Source organism: Rattus norvegicus, chromosome 6 (genome assembly GCF_036323735.1).
Source record: "Rattus norvegicus strain BN/NHsdMcwi chromosome 6, GRCr8, whole genome shotgun sequence".
Classification (NCBI taxonomy): Eukaryota; Metazoa; Chordata; class Mammalia; order Rodentia; family Muridae; genus Rattus; species Rattus norvegicus.
The window spans coordinates 66,319,376-66,333,923 of record NC_086024.1 but is presented as its reverse complement, the minus strand read 5'-3'; positions in this window follow the sequence as shown (position 1 = coordinate 66,333,923).

The window sequence follows — 14,548 nt, the reverse complement described above, 5'->3', positions numbered from 1 at the left end:
AAGATATCACAGCCTGAGCAGCATATCACAAAAAACTTAAATGACAAAGTAGTACAGGTAGAAAAGACTAAACTTGACCTAAGGTAGATAGTCATCCTTCAAGAATATGTGGTCTAATAGGGAGCAGTTTGTTCACCCATTCTAGGGTCCTTTTAGCTGCTGGGTTATTTGATGGAACAGGGAAAACTACAGCACTGGAGTGAGGGCCATCAGAAAAATAGCACAATAAGTTAGAATGCAACTTTGTGGACCATATTCAGTATGGAAAATACAATTTGGTCTTTCTGAGAGCACCAGGAGTTGAGATACACATAATGGTACCACGGTACAAGTGGGATGTAGCGTTAAGGAAGTGGGATGCTGTTGGAAAATGTCTGTGCAGATGAGATATTATCTGGATAACATTGACGTCACTATAGCCAACATTGTTCTTTTAAGTAGAACAATTAGTTGAAGTGTAAATGTAATGATACATTTTCAAACTACATTAGACATTGCTATGTTTCTGATTTTATAACTTCTGTAGCTGTGCAAAGCCAACTGATACTTGTTTGGAATGGATGATGGTAGTAAGCCTTCAGAGAGCCTGCCTATTCTCTGTAAAAAAAAAAAAAAATTTTTGATTTTTTTCTACGTTAGGCTCTCTATTGAGTGTATTACATATTTTAAAGACATCTAAAAGGTTAATAAGGACATCACTTTGGAAATTTAAATGAGAATATTCATTTGTGAAATGTATGAGTAACAAGGAGGCTTCTTTGGAGGCATGAAGTTTGGAGGTTAAAAAAACCACAAATATTAGGCATGGTTTATCGCCTTATGAGTTGCTGGTTATGGAGGTTCCTAATAAAAGGCTGTTGTCACTGCTGTTGTTTGTATACCAGAACTAGATGATACAACTCTATTGCTGAAGACAGTGAATGTTTCAATTTTACAACATGGAGAAATGAAGCTGGAACTGAACTGAAAGCTGACCCCTTCCTAGCTGTTTTTAACAATGCTAAAAGGTATTGTATGGTCTGGTTGCTGCAGGAGATTTGTCACAGGCAAGTGTTCTCCATGCTATGGTGGATTTTTCTGTTAGGCTCTGATCTTCTGCTCTCCTCTAAGTAACCCAATAACACCCAACAGTTCATCAAGTTCAACTTTGGTGAAATGTTACTTTTGTCTGTCATTGATTATCCTTCCCCTAGGTCAATTGATTTCTTTCCAAAAGAAGCTCCACAAACCAAAGCATCTTTTGTTTTTAAAATTAGTCCCCTTGATGTTTTCTACAAAACAAAAACAAACAAACAAACAAGTCTCCCAGACAAAGTTGGATCAATTATATCCTGCTGAGTCTTGGTCCCTGGCCTAACTAAACAATCTTTGTACTTATAACAAACTTTCTTCTACATAGAATTTTATTTGTGAGTATTAATGATATATTTACCAAAGTTATATTAAGTATAGTATGCACGTTTTACTTCTTAACTTTATGATTTTGTTGTTTATGAAGAGAAAATATTGTGCGTATATAATTGTACACATATATTTCTGTCAATTCTACGTTTCTTCATTGGCCTGTTCATTATCTACTGAACAATTGAGTCCATCAGGGATAATACCCTTGCACATATTTCTGCTGTACACTATGACTCTCTGAATCTGAGATGGTTCAATTTTATAAAAGTAGCTAGCATAATGCTTGCTTTCATCTTCCAAGGAAACAGAATTAGACTACTCAATGATAATTTCTATAGAAAATAATCCTCAAGGATAATGTAATGAAATGTGAATGTATTTACATTTTAATAGAGAGTAGCATACTAAAAGCACACAGAATATTACGTGGTAAAATCTTAAACCGACTGTAGGTTAGCTACGGTTAGATTGTATGTTTGAACAAGTATGTTGTAAATATATAATATTCAAATGAATTACTAATTTTCTAAAAACTAATTTTTTCTACTTACAAAGACCTTTCTATATCCACCTACTAATGCCTAGAGATTCAAATAAATATTTCAAAGTTCATTTTCATTGTTTTCCTTAGCAGAATGTGATTTAAGTGAATCTCTCCTTTTCTCTCATTTTTACTTTCTCACATTTCCCCTAATTTCGTCTCCTCTCACACCTCTGAGTGACGCGTAGCATGACTCTCTTCTATTCTTTTTGGAAGTTCTCTATTCTGAGCTGTCTAATATCTTTCAGTCATCCACTTGAGATATGACAATTCACTGGGTGTCTTCCATGGTTACTCAGGTTCATGACATGATTTCAACATTGTGTTTTGATGACATATCCAAGTTTCTCCTAAACTAATATAATAAAATTTTGCCAAAAACAACCCAAAGGACAAAGGGTTTGTTCTGATTCAATAGAACAGTCCACTATGATGGGGAAACTATTGTGCCATGACCTTGAAGTAGCTAGTTATATTACATTCACACAGCAAAGCAGAGAACAATGAATGCACACCAGTGCCCAGCTTGTTCTCTCCATTTTATACACCCCAGGATTCCCTGCCCATGAATCGTTCTACTCACAGTTGGAATGGTGCATGTTATGCTAATTCATGCAATCTAGGTTATCCCCATAGTCACAGGAGACTCAACTCTCAGGTTATTCTAGATTATGCCACATCAATAATAAACAGCACCATACTTTGCAACTTTTACTTGTTTCCTAGTACACAGTACTTCATAATCTTGTTGCCACTCTGAGACTCTGAGCTTGACTCCTTTGTCATTTACACCCTTTTCCTATATAATTGCTTTCCACACCTGTAACTTCAAATCCATTAGAAATAGAATTTTACAGATGCTCAATTTTTATTCTATATATCTTATCTGGATTTTAAATTTCTACTCTATAATTAGAACTGGCATCCTGTGTATGTCTTGTTCTCACCTTCTTCTCCTTGTCTAACCTATGTCAAAGAGCAACACTTCCTTTCACTATATTACCAGAAGCCGGAAACAGATTGCAGATTTGACTTTCACTGTAGTTCCACGTCTCCAGAGTTCATTTCATCTTTTTTCCCCTTATGTCTCATGTGCTGTTTCTCATTTGGTCCTGCTTATTAGTCTTCTATAGTGGTTTTTCTCCCTGACTTCATCCTGTTCATTTTTCACAGCTGCAACAGAATAATCTTTCAAATATCAGATGAGTAATTCATCTTAAATTGAATTTGATGTATGAAATAAAATATCAATTGATTTTTGCAAAATTGTAACGTAGTTGTTCCAAATCAATTTATCCAATATTTCTCATCTGAGTTGCGATTTTTGTATTATTATAAAATCACTCCTTATATGCAAGCAGGCCTCTACCTAATTTAGTCTTTTCAATCCATTACGATTATTAGTTATTTTGAAGACAGCATTATACTGTACGATCTGATAGATCTTTATAATGTGTTAAAATGTTTTATAAAACTGAACTGTTCACATTATTCTTTTTCTCTGAACTTCTTTTGGTACTATTGCTTGTTGACTTTTTAAAAAATCATTTTATCAATGCCTTCTACAAACTATCTGTGAATTGCATGATATCTTTGGTATTATATGAGGAAAATGCTGTTTTGAGAACCAAAATTGTTTTTGAATAACATTATGTGCCAACCAATTCATGCTCTCAAATCTTTATATCTTTAAATATAAATTTGGAATATCTTTATAGCTTTTATACTAGGGATTCAAGAAAAAGATTAAAAGTCCTCATTTTCTAGGTTTCTTTCAAGTCAATTGTGTAGCAAGAAGAGTCTCCTATAACAATTTTGTGTAATTTCATCCTGGAACTGGTAAGTTGCTCATTTTCACCTCTCCTATCTGTGCAAATTGTCTTTGACTTGCAGGTTATTCGTCTCTGAATATCTAGGGAATGATCAAGTTTCAGTTTGGGAAGAGATGGCTGAAAGTCTTTTACAATAGCCTATTTAATATGCATTTACTACAGGATATATCCTTATTCTATAAAACCAAGTGTTCATCAATAGTTTTCTGCTATAATTGCAATTTTATTTATTAAAAGGTAGAGCCAAATATCCCAACTTTCTGCATTGTTGTAGTTCAAGAGATGACCAAACTCTCTCACAATTTTTAAACTGCAAACCAATTTAAATGATTAAAACAATATATGCTAACTTCTTGTTATCAGTGTACCTAACAAGATTAATGGTATTATTTGTTTTGAAGTGCTTTGTGCCGTTCATGGAGTTCCACTCGAGATACTTTACTTCTTAGAGCAGAGACTTTGTCAAAATCCCAGATTCTCTTGTAGCTTCTTGAGCAATCTGCTGTGCATGGCGTATGGCTTTCCCTTTTAAGTTGCCTGAGCTTGTCATCTACCAAACACTTCATACTGCTGAAATGATGACAAAATGATAGATGTAAAGAAACTTAGCTAGTGACTGCTTTCTATAGTGATGACAATTTTAGATGGCACTCGGAGAACGAGTATTTTATTTTTAAAGTGTTAGGTATATTTAATAATTTCATTGCTATGCTCACATAAATCATATTTTGCTGTAGTCTTTATATCATTAAGGTTTGTCTATGATAGTTATCATCGATCTGGGTACTCGGGGACCTGGAAATAAAACACCTGTGGCATGTGGGCATCATCTTTTTAAAATTTTTTTATGAAAAATAAAGTTATTTAATTCCCAGGATAAAAATTTGACTAATTTTTCCTTGTTTTCTTCCACCACTTCCCTTTAGATTCTCCTCTCCTCTGATTCATTCAACCAGCTTTTCTCTCTCTCCACATAAAATAATAAAAACAAAACAAAATGAACACGCAAATAAGGAACAATCTAAAAACAAAAAGTACCTCCTCACAGAAAACACAGAGTCTATTGTGTGTTTTTCTGACTACTCCTAGCCATGGGTCTGCCTTGAAGTATGGGTAACATATTCAGTGGCACTCTATTGAAGAAAACCAATTTTTGCTTTCCAAGACAGATAATTGAAATAGTTTTTAGGATAGGCTAAGACTTTGCTCTACTTCCTTTATTAGTGCTGAGATTTTGTTTGGCTTGATCTTGTGCAGGTCTTGTGTGTGTGTTGTCATGGACTGTGAGGTATGGGTATCACAGACATTGTGTTTGGAAGACACCATTTCCTTGGATTCGTTCTTTACCTCTAGTTCTTAACAATCTTTCTGCCTCTTCTTCTGCACAGATCCCTGAACCTGGAGGGGAGGGGTTTGATGAAGTCATCCCATTTAGGACTGAGTGCTTCAAAGTCTCCTACTGTCTTCACATTGTCCAGTTATGTCATGTGTTAATCTCAATTTACTGAAACAAGCTTCTCTATTGGTGGTTGAGTGACACCTGACCTATAAGAGTAGCAGAATATCATTAGCAGTAACTTTATTGCTATATTCATTTAGCAGAATAAGAGTTATAGAATTTCCCCTAAGCTCATGACCTATCTAGACTCAGATTTTAGACATGCACATTTGAAGGGTACATTATATCTCTGTCCCTGTCTAAGAGCAGATTTCTGTCTCTGCCTTTGTACTTGTCCCTCTGTGTTTCTCTTTGTGTATTCTCTCTAACTCCATAATTACCTCCTGCCCTGAGTAGGTGAACAGTTCTGAAGGACCACAGCTCCCTGCAATGATATTTTGCCTCATCTTGGGCTCAGTAGCAAATAAAGCACGTCATCATAGAATTAACTCTTAAACTGTAGGGACAAATAAACCTTTCATATTTCTAGATATTTTCCTTGGATGATTTGTCATAGCAAAAGAATGGTGATTATAAAAACATACAAATTATTGTAGATCAAAACATTAATAACTAAAAAGATGTTATAGTGTGTGTTTCATTTTTAGTTGAATAGAATTATCTTTGCAATTGAAACCTGAAATAGTATTTTAATAGAAATTCCTGTTTAATTGTACCAAATATTAATTTGACAATATTGTTCATTTATGAACTTTGCTACTATTACATATACGAGAAAAATAAGTAAAAATTAAAAATTATTTTGGTGAGCAAATTAGATAATTCATGATGGATGAAACAATGTATTGCTAAAAGGCTGTGCTATTTCTGCAGCACTGATACAATGTATTCTCTCAGGCCTCCATTTGAATTTCAGTCCTCAAAAACACCTTTTAAAAGACCCCAATGTTTCATTTTCCCCTGGAGTCTTATATTATTTATAGTATTATTTTAAGAAGAATAGTGTTTTCTCATTTTCATTAATATTTATGTGTCCATTATCAGTCTCTTACAACTTTCAGTATATGTAATCTCAGTAATTATGCCTTGAATGAGACATGCAACACACATCTGTTTTTCAGTTTGCTTTGCAATTTTCTTTTCAATTTATCATTTAGGTACACAAAGAAATTACTGTTCACAGCTGAGCAGAGGATAACAAGGGTTCAGGTGACAATTCTAATTAAAACTTCTGGCTGACTCTCAGTTATTTTAAATGTCAAATGACAAGTGAAACCCTGTCTTTTAGATAAATAGAGCACGTATCTAAGAGATATTTTAGTGCACAGACATCAGGAGTGGAGAAGACTAAACATGATTATCTGAAAGCTTCTTGAAATAATGATACAAAACTGGCTTTAAAAAATTATAGGTATGCTTTTTCATGTATCTTCCAGTATTTTAATGGACTAGTGATCCTCATTTTCTTTGGTGTGGGAAGCTACTACTTTTATTTAGATCATATACATGATGTGTTCAGATAATTTTATGTCACTTCTTACCATTGATATATGCATCAGGATATGCATTGAAATATAAAACATATAAAACTAGTTAAATCAAGGATATCTAGAAGAATTTTTTCAAGATATAGAGGATGATATCTTGCAATTTGCCTGTTTTTCTATCTCAAGTAAGACATGGCACATAGTAAATGAAAAATCTACAAAGTTTATCTGAACCATTTCCATTGTCTTTCATCATCAGAACTTTGCACATTATTCTTATGTGTTTATGACCATAAGTCTTAGAGTGTGTACAAGAAAGCACAGTTTACATGTCCCTAAGCTTTATCTGTGCGTCCATGTCTACACTTTTCTCACAGTGTTTGTTTCTTATCCACTGTTTAAAAGAGTCTTCTATCAACATGGAAATGCATAAACATGCCTGTATCCATATCAGTTCTTCAACTCTGTCTTCATGTTACAAAGGGTAATACATTCTCTCCTCTCAAGTCCAATTTACTCTCAGTCATTTTTCAATACCACTAAGAACTTCCTAGTCCTCCACTTCTCTTATGAATAGGAACAGAATGCTGGCATTTCTATTTTAAGATAACTGGTTCCTAAACTACATAATCCCATCAGACAGTGCCTACTAGACATAGACACTGTTTAGAGACAAATCCTTTAAATATATTCCTGTAGGTGTCAGAGGTCCATGTTTCTTTCATTATCATCTACCATTCAACTAAAATAGCCCTTGGCAAGCATTCAATGATTTGTGGCTTAATATAGTAGACAATTTGAATATCAAACCCACGTTTAACAGGCATTCGATATCATCGAGCCTCCCATATGTTTTGTATAAGCTTATGTTGGTTTCTATGGTGCTCTTCTACTATTTCCCTCAATTTTCTGCCCTTGAGCTATCAGTCCCTGTTTGCGTCTAGTTTTCTACTTTCAGATGCTCCTCTCCCCTACAGTTTCTCTCTACAATAACACAAAACGAATATTATCTATACATGTTTAATTATTGCTCATTTGCTTAAGATACTTGGGTTTTCCTCCAGCCCAGAATTCTCTTCTGAATGTAATGTACATATACAAATATGTTTATAAAATACCTTCTGGAAAATTGCAGAGATTTTTCAGCATACTTCCAAAACAAAATTTACTCTCCTCAAAACCTGTAGCTATCACATAATTTTTCTGTTAAGATCCATATTCATGAAGTCCCTTGTCAACTATGACATCTTGTTCTTCCATTCTCAAGAGCAGTCTATATCCTTTTTCCTTTCTGCCATCATTAATATAGATTAACTTAAATTGCCATATCTTGGGTATATGTGGTTTTTTACTTCTTACTACATCAAGTTTGTTTTCCATAGAGCAACCAGGAAAATCTAATTTTTATTTTCTATGAAAGTCATGCATGCATACAGTTGGAAAGGTTCTATTCTTATGCAAAACTTACAAGAAACAAAATAGAAAACTGAAAAGCAAACAGAGGTAATTTTTACTCTCAGTTTCAATTTCAGTTTACACAGAGGCAATGCATCCATGCTTATCAGCCATCTTCCAGTGTTTAGATCTCTCTTGAGATATACGCCTCTTATAATTATGATGATAGGACCCTTATTTGCTTTTTCATTTTCAGAAATTATCTTTTGACCTTACTCTATAGAACATGAAGTTAGAACTTCATGTCAAGTGTATAATACATAGAACATCCAGCATTTTCATCTTCCAGTGTTATTCTAGTATGATTTTGTAGAAATCAATTTTGCTATTAAATCATTTTAACCTTTTAAAACCTATTTATTGATAAGTGGCCCAAATGCTTGAATTACCCTAGATCCCTAGAACAAACGAAACTCAAGACGGATGATCAAAATGTGAATGCTTCACTCCTTCTTTAAATGAGGAACAAGAATACCCTTGGCAGGGAACGGAGAGGCAAAGATTAAAACAGAGACTGAAGGAACACCCACTCAGAACCTGCCCCACATGTGGCCCATACATATACAGCCACCCAATTAGACAAGATGGATGAAGCAAAGAAGTGCAGACCAACAGGAGCCGGATGTAGATCGCTCCTGAGAGACACAGCCAGAATACAGCAAATACAGAGGCGAATGCCAGCAGCAAACCACTGAACTGAGAATAGGTCCCCCGTTGAAGGAATCAGAGAAAGAACTGGAAGAGCTTGAAGGGGCTCGAGACCCATATGTACAACAATGTCAAGCAACCAGAGCTTCCAGGGACTAAGCCACTACCTAAAGACTATACATGGACTGACTCTGGACTCTGTCCCCATAGGTAGCAATGAATATCCTAGTAAGGGCACCAGTGGAAGGGGAAGCCCTGGGTCCTGCTAAGACTGAACCCCCAGTGAACTAGACTGGTGGGGGGAGGGCGGCAATGGGGGGAGGGTTGGGAGGGGAACACCCATAAGGAAGTAGACGGGGGAGGGGGATGTTTGCCCGGAAACCGGGAAAGGGAATAACACTCGAAATGTATATAAGAAATACTCAAGTTAATAAAAAAAATTAAAAAAAAAACCTATTTATATTTGAGCCACTCTATGTATTAAATATTTATTTTTGTTTTCTTGAGTTTTGCTGGTTTATTTGTATAAAGCTGTTAAGTGACACTGACATATATCAGTTTTCAAGACAAAAATATAGCAGATGAATTTTGTCTGTCCTGACAAAATCTATGCACAGTGTTGTTTGGGGATCTGCTTTTTCTAGCATCTTGGGAATTCTCTTTCCTACACATGTGGGTTGGAATTTTGTACCCTACATTAGATACTTTAGATATTTTATAGGCTTTAAGTTATTTCTATTTACACTGTAGTCTTAAAGTTTCCCTTGTTTTCTGGTACCCAAGAAATCTGTGTTATTAAATAGACTTTTCACAAGTTTCCTCATCTCCATTCCTGAATTTGTCACTGAGATGATTGCACAGATCTGTAAATTATATGCCTGAATCTAAAGATTAGACAAAAGTTATTCAGTCATAGTCTTGGCCTTTTTCTTGTCACTGTGTTTCTAATAGTGATTTCCTCTATATTAGTTTATTTTATGACATTAACAGGTTGAGGATTTTTCCCCCACACTTTTTTCAATAATCACCATTTGTTGAGTTTTTACTAGACAAATTCCTGTCTTACTTTGGTCTTCATAGATTATCAAAGTATTATAAGAGAAGACTCAGCAGTTAAGAGCACTCAATGCTCTTCCAGAGGTTCTGAGTTCGATTCCCAGCAACCTCATGGTGCCTCATAACCATCTACAATGGAATCCAATGTCCTTCTCTGGTCTCTCTGAAGAGAGCTACAATGAACTCATATACATAAAATAAATAAATATATCTTTTTAAAAAAGAGTATCAATAAAAGAAACTAACTCATTCTTCTAGCAAATTGTTTGAAAACAAATCACTCAATTATTCATGGTTTAAAAACCTTTCATTATTATTTGTATTAGTCAGGGTTCTCTAAAATAACATAGCTTATAGAATGAATGTGCAGATATAAAGGTGGTTTTCTAGACTGGCTTATAAGCTGTAGTCCAGTTAGTCTGACAATGAATGTTTAATAGAGAAAGTCCAAGAATTCAGCAGTTCTTCAATACATGAGGCTGGGTATCTCATCTGACATACAGTATAAGCTAGAATCCTGAAGAAATATATCTAATGCCATTGAGAGAAAGGACAAGCAGGAAAGACAAGCAGGAAATAAAGAAAGGTAAGGTTCATTCTCCCATTTCCTTTATAAAGGATGTCAGCTGAAGGTGTGGTCCATATTAAAGTTGCATCTTTCAATCTCAAAAGATTTGGGTTAAAGTTGTATCTTTCAACCTCAACTAGGAACATCCTTGTGGAGATGGTAGTGGGAGGATGAGGGGAAAATAAAAGTTAAAAAAAGTGGCTCTTCTCATTAAAAATGATTTAATTAAGAAAAAAATCATTCAGTATATTTAGTTACTTGTGTTTTAGTTAATTATAGATGTAGTAAAGTTGAAAACCAAGAATAACCACCATACTACACAACTATTAAACATTACCATTTCTAGCTTTCTACAGTGAACACCAGCCAAGCCTTTATTCTAGTTTCTAAAGATGCCTTCCTCATTTATTTCCATGCTTCCTATTGTCAGACTATATAGTGTATTACTCTCAACAATTTCTTCTATACAAGTAGACCATTTCTCAGTATCCCCAGCTGTCTGTATGCAGGAAGGGTGGGCACAGGATAAGGTAAGGCCTATGCTTGGGCAGTGAAAAAGAAAGGTGGGCTGAGAATTTTAGAGACCGGACAGATAGTTCAGAGGAGAAGGAAGGAAGATGGAGCAAGAAAAGGATGACCCAGATCTATGTGGCTTTAAATATCCACAGGTAGCTATAAATATCTTATAAGGGATGGATAATTACAGGACAATTTGTCTTATCTAGATGGGCAGTCTATATCAATATAAATTGGCTCTGAGTTTATGGTGTGGATGCTTTGTGGGGTGAGACTTTACTGATATAAATCTTGTTGACAAATTACAAGCCTCTAGAGTTTTGATTTTAACAGTTTCCTGGGAATTGTGACTATAAACACAGGGGGGCAGATGGCTGGGAATGTGAGCAGAGTCTATAGCAAGAAAAGCATGAAATTGGTGGTCTAAATGGGTCTAGCCATGGAGGCAGCAAGACCACTGGAGGCAGTAGCCAGGGGTAGCATGGGATGCTGCCTTCCTTTATTATTATTATTATTATTATTATTATTATTATTATTATTATTATTATTATTATTTCATGCTTCAGTCCTTCATTTTTCTTTCCATTATCCAATTCCAAAGGTATGCTGAATTATTGTTTCAAGAGCATGTTATCTTCCTGTACCAATATCTGTATTATGTATGCATGGTTGCTGAAATAAATTGCTATAAGCCTGATGGCGTATATCAATACAAATGCCTCCAAAGTTTTTAGCTATAAGTTTGGATCCAATGTACAGAATGGCCATGATTACTTTGGAGGCTGTGGCATGATCCACTCTTTGCCTCTTACAGTTTCTGGTAGTTATCACCTTCTTTAACTTGTATCTTCAGGACATCTCTTTTTCACTGGTGCAATTTAGGATCTCCACAGATAACCAACGATGTGCTTCTTACTTAGGTGTTCTGGACTGAACTTACAGTGACCTGTTTCTTAAGTAAGGTAACAGCCATTGGTTCCAGATGAAGACATATCCTCTCTGTAGTAAAGTACATGTCCTCTCAGTTTAGTAAATTTTAGAGTGATATCTCAGATTTTCCCAAATTCAGTTTTTTTCTGATGAGGAAAACTCACCCAATCTCAAACCTTCTTCAGGCTAAATTAAAAATCTCACTTAAGCACACTCAACCTCAGTGACATAAACATCATTATGTAAATCTAAGCTTCTTAAAAGTGGACATGTAATTAAAGTGGGAGGCCAAAGCAACAGTGATAGTAATGTTTGCCAAATGTCCAGTGATGAAAACTTAGCTCAGAATCAAATGTGTAACGAACCCAAAATATTCCAGGCAACCAATGCACAATTCACCTCTAAACTTTGTTCTGAGTTCACAATTTGTCCTCCATACATATTACATACCATTGGACCATAAAATATCTACAGAATATTTCACTCAAACACAAAAGAATATACCTACTTCTCAGTACTTCATGAATCCTTCTTCAAAATTGACCATATAACACAAAGTCTGTCACAAAGCAAGGCTCAACAGATACAAAATAATTAAAATAATACCTTAATTAAAGTAATATCTTAAATATACCATGGATTAAATCTGAACTGCAGCAACAAGACCACCAGAAAGCCTACATACTCATGGAAACTGAATAACTCTCTACTTAATAATTTCTGGGTCAGGAAAAAATAAAGAAATTAAAGACTTTCTAGAATTCAATGAAAATGAAGGGACTACATACCCAAAATTAGAAGACACAATGAAAGCAGTGCTAAGGGAAAAGTTCATAGCACTAAATGCCTTGATAAAGGAATTACAAAGTTCTCATACCAGCAATTTAAAGTATACCTTTTCAAGATGTACATTAAAAGCTCTAGGAAAAAAGAAGCAAGCATACCAAAGAAAAGTAGAAGGCAGGAAATAATCAAAATCAGGGCTGGAATCAATCAATTAGAAACAATATAAAGAGTCGACTAAACCAAGGGCTGGTTCTTTGAGAAAATCAACAAGCTAGACAAACCCTTAGCCAAACTAACCAAGAGGCAGAGAGCCAGGATCCAAATAAACAAAATCAGTAGTGAAAAGAGACATAACAACAGAAACTGAGAAAATACAGTGAATCATTAAGTCTGACTTCAAAAGCCTGTTCTCAAAAAAATTGGAAAGTCTTAATAAATGGATGATTTTCTAGACAGGTATTACTCACCAAAGCTAAATCAAGATCAGGTAAACTATTTTAACAGCTCCATAACACCCAAATAATAGAAATAGTAAAAATCTCACAACCAAAAAAAAAAAAAAAGCCAAAGTCATATGGTTTTAGTACAGAATTCTACTGCCAGACTTTCTGAGAGGAAGTAATATCAGTACTTCTCAAACCATTCCACAAAATAGAAACACAAGAATCACTGTCAAACTCGTTCTATGAGGTCACAGAAACCTTGATACCTAAACCACACAAAGGTTCAAGAAACAAAAAGAATTTAAGATCAAGTTTTCTTATGAACATGATTTAAAACATTAGGAGAATATTCAAGACACTGAATTCAAAGAACATATCAAAGATATCATTCATCCAAATCAAGTAGATTCATCCCAGGGATTCAGGGATGTTTCAATGTACAAAAATTAATCAGCATAATCCGCCATATAAAGAAACTCAAAGAAGAGAATCATGATTATCTTATTAGACACTGAAAAAGCCTTTTATAAAAATCCAACACCCCTTCATGTTAAAGGTATTGGAAAAATCAGTGATACAGGGCACAAAATCAAAGCAATATACAGCAAGCCGATAGCCAATATCAAACAAAATGGAGAGAAACTTATAGCAAAACCACTAAAATCAGGGACAAAAAAGTCCGTCCATTCTCTCCTTATCTATTCAATAGTACTTGAAGTTCTGGCCAGAGCAGTCAGACAACTAAAGGAGGGGACACAAATTGAAAAGAAAAATTAAAGTATGGCTATGGCTATTTGCAGATGATATAATACCATACATAAGTGACCCCAAAAATTCCACCCAAGAAAATTTCCACTACAGATGATAAATACCTTCAGCAAAGTGGTTGGATATAAAACTAACTCAAAGAAATCAGTAAAAAAAAAACTAACTCAAAGAAATCAGTAGCCCTCCTTTATACAAATGGTAAATAGGCCAAGAAATTAAGGAAACAACACCCTTTACAATAATCATAATAATATAAAATATCTTGGTGTAACTCTAACCAAGAAAATAAGAGATATGTATGACAAGAACTTCAAGTCCCTCAAGACAGCAATTCTCAGTTTCGTATGAAAATACAAAAAATCCAGGATTGTCAAACAATTCTCAACAATAAAAGAACTTCTGGAGGAATCACTATCCCTGTCCTCAAGTTGTACTATAGAGCAAAAGTGGTAAAAACCACATGGGATTGGTATAGAAAGAGCCTGGTGGATCAATGGAATTGAATCAAAGACCGAAAAATAAATCCACAGACTTATGGACACTTGGTTTTTGATAAAGAATCCAAAAAACATACAACAGAAAAGGCAAAGCATCGTCAATAAATGGTGCTGGTCTAACTGGAGGTCTTTATGTAAAAGAATGAAAATAGATCCATATTTATCACTCTGCCCAAAACTCAAATGAAGGGAGTAAACATAAAACTGGATACATTAAA